The following is a 9137-nucleotide window of genomic DNA, read 5'->3' on the forward strand; positions in this document are numbered from 1 at the left end:
TCAGTTCCACCTATTAGTTTCCCTTTAGTGGCCAACCTTCAAGCACTGTGTCACAGATGTATGACAGTGGCACAATGTCCAACACACTATGTGCAGAGGTGCACTCATTACGAATGACTAAGTGGCCGGGATCCGACGGAATGAGCGCCTCTGCTCATAGTGTGTGGAACTTAAACTGATAGGATTCAATCGGGCATCGGAACTGGAATCCGGTGTGGCTTAGTGGATAAAGCGTCAGCACATAGAGCTGAAAACCCGGGTTCGAGTCCCGGTGCCGGAGAGAATTTTTCTCCGCTCCACCAATCCTTCATCATAACCTAGTTCTAGCTTAGTCAGATAGGGACTTCTTACGAAAGGCACCAGTGTGCAAAACTCGACAGATCATGTGATATTATCTGTATCCTCAAATGTCATGCAGTCGACATGATTGTTATTTGATTCGAATTTCACACCCGAGGGCGATCAGAAGAGACGTAAAGTTTGATTACTATTTCACAAATTTAACTAAATAGTAGATACTTAAATACATTAATAAATCACGTACACCAACTCTTTACAGCTGATTCCTCTCTATATACAGTAACCATTCTGCGATGGATTTCAGCAGGTGTGTGTTGTTCTGTACCTAGTCAAAAAACGAATTTCAGTACGCTGTTCATTTTTAGGCTTTTCAAATTTGCACCATTCGCTTTTCTTTTTCCATTTATTCGAACCAACAATGACAGGTATGTCAACCACATGTACCTATAGAAAGTCTATAATCACTGTTGCGAACACTCCTTAAAGCGAACTCCGGCCGATACTCCTGTTGCACACAGTGAACAAAGGCCGACTTTTATTTGAACCAACTAAATGCATTCATGTACATAACCATATAAATACTAGGGCTGGATAAAAAGTAATGGCAACAGTTCGATGTTTCTGACATGGCTTTATTCACAGGTGTACAACATTTACGTAACTTCTACATAGTCGCCCCCCTTATTTATTACCTTTTGCCAAATGTTTGGAAGGCGTCGTACACCATCAGCGCGTCCATCTTCGTTGATGTTCCGTATTGACCGCCCAATAGGACGGATAAGTTCATCTCTGGTATTGTACCGGTTCCCTCGCAGTGGTTCTTTCAATTTGGTGGAAAGATCGTAATCGCATGGACTCATATCGGGTGAGTACTGTGGATGTTCCAGAATCTCCCATTGCCAGCGGCGCAAGAGGTCCTTGACAACAGCAGCGGTGTGACTCCTTGCATTATCATGAAGAATGATGGGATTCTGTACCACCAAGTGTCGTCGTTTTCTCCTGAGGGCTGGACGAAGGTGGTGCTGCAGGAACCTGCAGTAGTAGTCCGCGTTTGCAGTCTGCCTTGCAGGTACAGCGTGGTGCAGTATTACCTCATCAATGTCATACATCACAATGAACATCACCTTCACAGCACTTAGTGTAGGGCGCTCTTTCTTCGGACGAGAAGAACCTGGATGCTTCCATTCATTTGATTGACGTTTCAAGTTTGGTTGGTTCGTATGAGCGAGCCCAGGTTTCATCCATAGCGACGATTCGTCCAAGAAAGTCGTCATCTCTCCTTTGGTACAGGTCAAACAAGGCCTGTGTGACTGCATAGCGGTGCCATTGTTAAACCTCGGAAATTTCATGGGGTAACCAACGCCCTGTAATTTTGCGGTAACCCATAATGTCTTCCAGAATGTGGAGCACAGTTTTGTGACATGCTCTGACTTCCGCTTCTAACTCACGCGCAGTCCATCGGCGTTCAGCATCCAACAGGGAAGCAAGGAGTTGAAGTGTGTTGTCCTCCACGAGGGGTCGTCTTGTACTTAGGTTGTCCTGCCTTCCCGGAACGCTTTAACCCATAGTGCCACTGTGCGATATGGCAAAGCACCGTCGGCACATGCTTCACGCAGTCCCTGAAAACATTCTTGTGCACTACGACCTTGTGTCACTTCAATTTTGATCCAGGAACGTTGCTCTAGTTTTGTAAACGTGGTCTTAGGGCGCTCGCACTATCCCTATGAAAGTCAAAGTTCTACACACTGCAGTAGATTGACAGAGTACTGTCGTTGCTGGCTGCACGAACTCATCTAACAGTCCTTGTTCATGTCCACACAGCTGGGAGCTCTCGGACGCACCATCGTCACGTGACAGCAGTGTTGCCATAACTTTTTATCCAACCTATGTATTAGTGTTGTGGGATTTAATCGATTAATCGGTCAATTTCTGTTGTAAGATTAATCGATCAAAAATATTTAATCGAATAATCGATTCGATTAAAATTAATCGGTTGTAGTTGATATTAATTATTATTTTGTTAATACAAATTCATAGTAAAAATTCCGACAATATTTCTCTCTCGGAATTTATTTTCTAACTGTAAACCACAAACACTTCAGAAAGACATGGAGATATGAGGACAGTGACCTAGTCTACCTCTATTGAAAGTTGAAACACAATGAAAAACCCTTATTAAGTTTTATGGTTTTCCAAGAAAACTTCCACCTTGTTGTCAGCTCATCTTCGTAGCATATGAAATACATACTTTTCGTCCCCCTCATCCCTTATAAAATAGCCATGTCTGCACTGTGTGCAAGTGAGAGTGTAACTACCTTCTTCTCTTTCTAAAATCTGGTAATTCGATTACAATAGGGGCCACTCTTCTGTTTCGACCGCTGTAATTTTGCAGTTGCAGTTTCTGTACTGAGTTTGCATATGAAGGTTGTGTGTTTAGTTTGATAAAGAAAAAAAAAACAGTTTTCTGTGGTTTGTGGAAAGTGTAAACTCCATTATGTCATATGAGAATTTGAGAGGTAAACTCGGTGAAACGTTTGGATTTAAATTGAACGATCGTGGAGGAGTGCTTGACAGAAAAAAAAAGTTTTTTCGTGTTTAGTGATGCAGGAAACATTGATACTAAACGTAGAGTGGCACTTCATTCGGAGTATGTGAATGCACTCACATGTTTAAAATCATGGGTGAAGCAGTATTAACTAGGTTCATACTGTTTGTTATTTATATTTGTCTCAAAAATTCCCGGAGAAATTGACACAATAAATTAAAAGCCTCATAATAAATATGTTAGTAAATAATTAAAATAGTTATTTTGTAATAAACGATACAATATTATACAGATATACAACATTTAACACTTATGCTTATTACTGAACACAAGTTAAATTTAACAATAATTGTGTATTACAGTATATTAAAACATTTTTCAACTCGATCAGAAGTCGATTAATCGATTAAATTCAAATAATAATAAATAGAAATAATTATATTAACAAAGGTACACATTTAAAAGAATTATCACTTTATAATATGTTTCAGAGTGTTATATTCAAGATTCATTCCGCATATAAATCCGAGTTGTAGTAATGGTAACCCATAAACTACCACCATATAACCGGAGCTACGAAGTTCATGTTTACTGTATTAATGGTCGTTTGTCTCGAGCATCACTCCAACGTCGAGGATATAACTCATACAAATTAGAGTCATAGCTATTCGTAATGGAGTAGAATCTATTTTAAGCAAGCAGTCTCTCTCGTATTACTCATCTGACAGCCAAAGGATTACCAGAGATCTCATCAACACGAAAGCAGACGCTAGGATGTAATGGAACAAAACCGACAGACTGACAATGAGCGCAGTATTGCGCGGTTCTCTCTGTACTTTTGTGTAAATACGAACCACTGAAACTGCCAGAACTCAGCGCTTCGTTATGTTTAAGCAGTCAGACAAAAGAAACAAACATCTACATTGACAAGAATACACAAAGTCTAATATTATGTAATTTGAAGCTTTCACGGGGCTGGGTGCGATGAAGGTTTTGTTTGCAATCCTCTGTCGAGATCTAATTTCTTTAGTATTTCAGAATTATTTGCAGGTTCAATTCTTAGGGCCGTGCCCCTCAAGAACCGAAATACTTGTTTATTCGCTTGTTTTCGATATGCTTGTCTATTCCAGACAGTAATTAGATGAAAACTGCACCACAAGTGTAAAAGGTCTGAAATGGTGATACCATGCATACACTCAAGATCAATGTAATGCCTAGTGCGGTAGTAAAGATAATAGCTGGCAAAAATGTGTCATTCTGGAAATCAGAGCGCATAGTTGCAGGTGTATGATATTAAGTTATCTGATAATAAATTAATAATACCTTATATATCAATTACGCCAACTTAATATACTGATGAAACAGTTATAAACCATTATAGTTATCAAAAATTTCACCGGTTAGATACAAGCATGTTTCGACTTCAGTGTGGAAAAAAAAAATGATTAATTTCTCTGGTTTATCCAGGGTTCCCTTGGTGTTCATATATCCTTCCCTGTATACAAAGAACATTTATTTATTTATTTATTTATTTATTTATTTATTTATTTATTTATTTATTTATTTATTTATTTATTTATTTATTTATTTATTCTGGTGTAGTAAGGCCATCTCTTCCACGCCACCACAAATACAATAACGAAATCATACAAAAAATAACACTCTAGGCCCAAAAAAAGTAAAGCCACACAAAAATGTACACAGTTTACAGTCACACAAACTTTAAATGAGTGATTAAGCATCATAAGTAATTATATCATAATGGAACAATATGGAGTCGGAACGGATTAAATACGTAGTAAAAACCGTGATGAAGAACAAGCTATAATTGAAAGCGGTCTGTAAAGTCTAATTTCCTCTGCTTCTATTGTCTTTGTCATGGAATGCGCGCTGGTTCGAGTCCTCATGGGGGAAGAAATTTTCTCATGAATTTTAGGTCAGAGTATGAGACAGGTGTTCACCCAGCATCGTGATGCACTTGGGGAGCTACGAAAGGTAGCGAAATCCGGTTACGAAAGCTAGCTATAATGACTGGGGGGATCATCGTGCTAACCACACAAAACCTCCATACTGGTTGAATGATCGCCCACCTCTGCTTCGGCATGTGGACGTGAGGCCAGTAGCCGGCTGGTCGGTCATGATTCTTTATGGGCTGTCATGTCTCGGATTATTATTATTATTATTATTATAATACTTACTTACTTACAAATGGCTTTTAAGGAACCCGAAGGTTCATTGCCGCCCTCACATAAGCCCGCCAGCGGTCCCTATCCTGTGCAAGATTAATCCAGTCTCTATCATCATACCCCACCTCCCTCAAATCCATTTTAATATTATCCTCCCATCTACGTCACGGCCTCCCTAAAGGTCTTTTTCCCTCCGGTCTCCCAACTAACACTCTATATGCATTTCTGGATTCGCCCATACGTGCTACATGCCCTGCCCATCTCAAACGTCTGGATTTAATGTTCCTAATTATGTCAGGTGAAGAATACAATGCGTGCAGTTCTGTGTTGTGTAACATTATTATTATTATTATTATTATTATTATTATTATTATTATTATTGCTGTTTGCGATCTGTAGAAATTCAAATCTCCTTAACCTTGCATAATTAGAACTTTGTGTACTTTCACTTTTCTACATAATGTTTTTTTCTTATTGAACTAGTTATATTTGGAAATAGAAAGTTTATTTTCACATAATTTATATTGCATCCAAGTTAGTTAAATATTTGATAGTTTTATAATACGTGCCAAATTGGTAATGCATTTAACAGCCTAGATGAATATTTACTCATTATACACTTCGTTATTTGAAAATATCATACATCAGTAATTATATACACAGATTATAGTTTGCAGAATTGCTATACGAGTTTTAATAACGGTCATTCGTCTCTATTACACTATTGACTGTTACAAATTCAAACAATCCTACAAACATGTTCACCGGCAGTGTAGTGTATGTAAACAGAGTGAATGTTCTACAGATGTATTCAGAGCATGCGTCATCTTGTACTACACTTAGGCCTACAGTTATGAGCTCGTGAGATGGCTTGCAAAGTGTGAGGGGTAGGAGTTGTTACTATTATCTTATCTGCGAAGCGCTGACAGGTGTGACTCCCGCCACATACGTGTTAATCACCCACGTACAATGCCTTTTTCATTGTGTAACCTGAACTTTTGTAAGTGTGATGAAGTTGATATAGGCCTACCACTACGTGGCAGTGCATGAGCAGAAAATAAGTGTTGCGCAATATTATACAGAGTGGACAAAATAAAACTGGCCCGGAAAATCTCTAAATGAACAACTGAGGATCCGAAAGTCCTGATTCCACTTCACTCAGAAACCACTGGCAGAACTCAACATGCGAAGGTTTTTCTGGATGCTTTAACGCATGCACAAAAGTAAATTTGTAAGGATCCAGATGCAGGTCCTTGTCGATAATGTTTCGACATTATCTTAATTCCCACTTGCACAGATAAACGGCGTTGCGATTTCGTCGGACTTTGTTCCAGGCTTTCTGCACTCGAGCAATGTTTTCTGGCGTTCGAATTCTTTTCGGATAGTTATGGTTTTTATTCGCTACAGAGCCCGTTTCATGCCATTTTGCCACTAAGTTTTGCATTGCAGCCTTTGATGGAGGTTTTGCCAAAACACGTCCAGTCTGAAACTCTTGTGCAAACAGTTACTGTTGTCACGCCAGGAGAAGGCGGCTGAAGTACTTAGACGGGGCGGAGGGGAAACAGTCGCGCATGCGCACCGCGCTGTTCACTGCAATATTCCTGTTTCACAAACATCTACTGCACGTATATTTGAGAGTGTCTGCGGGTCTGTGAAATAATAGTGGCGTTTGGTTGTGTTTTATTTGTTTCAACAAGAATAGTTTCAATATATCGCAAGTCTTTAATAATAGGTTTTTTTCTGGTGTTAATATAGTTGATTATAATACAGTTAGTGGAGTTTTTATTATTGTATAGTGGTAGTTTAGGCTTACATAGCGGTTTATTAATTGCAAAAAATTGTAAATATGTCGACAAAGAGGAAACAAGGACTGACAATCCATAGCGGAGAAAGAAATATTATTGCAAATGTGATAAAATGCTGTGATGAAGAAAAAGAACAACAATGTCTTAGCATTCCTGTTACGAAATCTGCAGAAAGGGCAAAAAAGTATTGTAATGTATCTATAAGAACGATACAGCGTATAAGGAAAGAAATGAAAGACTGCAAAGAAGAAGAAAGTGTTTTGTCGACACCTGGAAAAAAAACGGAAACGTCCAGACTATCGGAACGCAAATGTAGATGACTTTGACCGGAGAGTGATAAAGGACATAATTGAGGATTTTTATCTGAACAAGAAAGTAGTATCAAGCTGCAAGAAACTTTTGCCTGTGTTAAAAGACAGAATTGATTTCAAATGGAAGGCGACAACATTACGACGAATACTAAAGGAAATGGGTTTCAGATGGAAGAAGTGTGCATCGAGACGAAAATTTTTAATTGAAAGGGAAAACATTGTAAATTGGAGGTGTAGATACCTACTACAGACAATTAGAAAGCTTAGGGAAGAGGGTAAACCAATCTTGTACCTGGACGAGACATGGGTAGACACCAATTTAACGTTTCGCAAGTGCTGGCAGCATAAAGACGTTACGGGAGTTTTGACTACCGTTAATGCGTCTAACAGACTCATTGTTGTCTATCTGGGTGGGATTAATGGCTTTGTTGAAGGATGCGAATTAGTATACAAGGCGGGGACAGCAACAGGCGACTATCATGGACAGATGAACTCTAACAATTTCGAAAAGTGGGTGATTGAAAAAGTTATTCCCAATCTGTCTACTCCATCTGTAATAGTCATGGACAATGCGCCCTATCATGGAAAACAATTAGATAAGGTACCAACCAAATCAGCGGAAAAAAAAGAAATGTTGGACTACCTGCGAAGGCATGGAGTGCCATGTGAAGAAAATATGAGGAAGTTCACTCTTTTTTCGTTAATTGAACAAATTCATCCTAAGCAAAAGGTGTACCAAATAGATACGATATTTGCAAATCATGGTCACACTGTAGTCAGGTTACCACCGTATATGTGTGACCTAAGCGCTATTGAATTAGCTTGGAGTAGTGTTAAGAACTATGTAAGGTCACATAACACAACGGGTGATATGACACTGAAAAGACTGCAAGAACTTGTGCAAGAAGGACTCAAATCTGTAACTAAAGAAGACTGGACTGGATACTGTAAACATGTGAATGATATTGAAAACTACTACTGGGAGAAAGACGCAATAATGGAGGACGTTATAGACGAGTTCATCATTAATGTTGGCGACGCGGACACCAGTGACGATGACAGCAGTGATGAGAGTGATGATGACAGCCATAACGACAGCAACACCGAAGATGAAGATGAAGAATCTTTTATGTCTGACTTCGTTCCCCTGTAGCCAGGTAAGTGGACTGACGTTTTCAGGTCAGAGTGTAGCGTGAAGTTCCCCCGTCCCGCCTATCCACTCCACCCGCCAACTCGTAGCGCGAAGACAGTACGCACACCTCTTCCATGAATTGTGCTTCGCATAACACTCGACAATGAACACTCGTTGTTTTATCGTAATTTTGTGTTGCATTCAACCGGCTACTAAACACGTCTGCTCCTCTCACTCAAACGTAACGACACAGCTAAGATCGGGACAGAGCATGCGGGAGATGCGCATGCGCGGACATGTGACAGCAACCCACTGTTGCATCGAGATCACGGTTTCCTGCATTGTCAGGGTCATTTCCACGTCAGTCTTATGCATATACAGTAAATTCATATATATCATATATATTTTCTGCGGGCCAGTTTTATTTTGCCCTCCCAGTACTTATCGACATATTTATCTAATACCTTCACCTCATTCACTTTAACTTCGTACTAAGTCTATATCTTTTGAATGCGTAATAGCACCATATATTTCCTCATTGCCCACGCATCTCAGACTACAAGGTCACTATTAAACGCATTCTTGACACTAGCCCAGATCACATATAACTTAACAGATTAATCAGCCTTATGGGGTTTGAAGGCAACAACTTTTATCAATTTCACTATGTTGCCATCTAGGGACTCCAAAAGAAGTCAAATTATAACTCTCATTTCAATTGTATGCAGCAACTGTATTACCATCTAGCGGTCGTTACCAATCGACAGTGGCGATCCTGGTGGTTGTTCTCTTTTATGTGTTGCCATTTCATAACTATCCTCTGATAGAGGTTCTGGCTGAAATGTACATCTATTATCA

The 9137-nt window shown here is 39.4% G+C and overlaps 1 non-coding gene across 1 annotated transcript; it reads left to right on the forward strand.

Annotated features, from left to right (window-relative positions):
- The first annotated feature begins 208 nt into the window (after positions 1–208).
- Positions 209–280, forward strand: TRNAY-AUA (transfer RNA tyrosine (anticodon AUA)). Its single transcript has one exon. It is a non-coding gene; the product is annotated as a tRNA-Tyr (tRNA).
- Positions 281–9137: the final 8857 nt, after the last annotated feature.

This window comes from Periplaneta americana, chromosome 2, assembly GCF_040183065.1.
Source record: "Periplaneta americana isolate PAMFEO1 chromosome 2, P.americana_PAMFEO1_priV1, whole genome shotgun sequence".
Classification (NCBI taxonomy): domain Eukaryota; kingdom Metazoa; phylum Arthropoda; class Insecta; order Blattodea; family Blattidae; genus Periplaneta; species Periplaneta americana.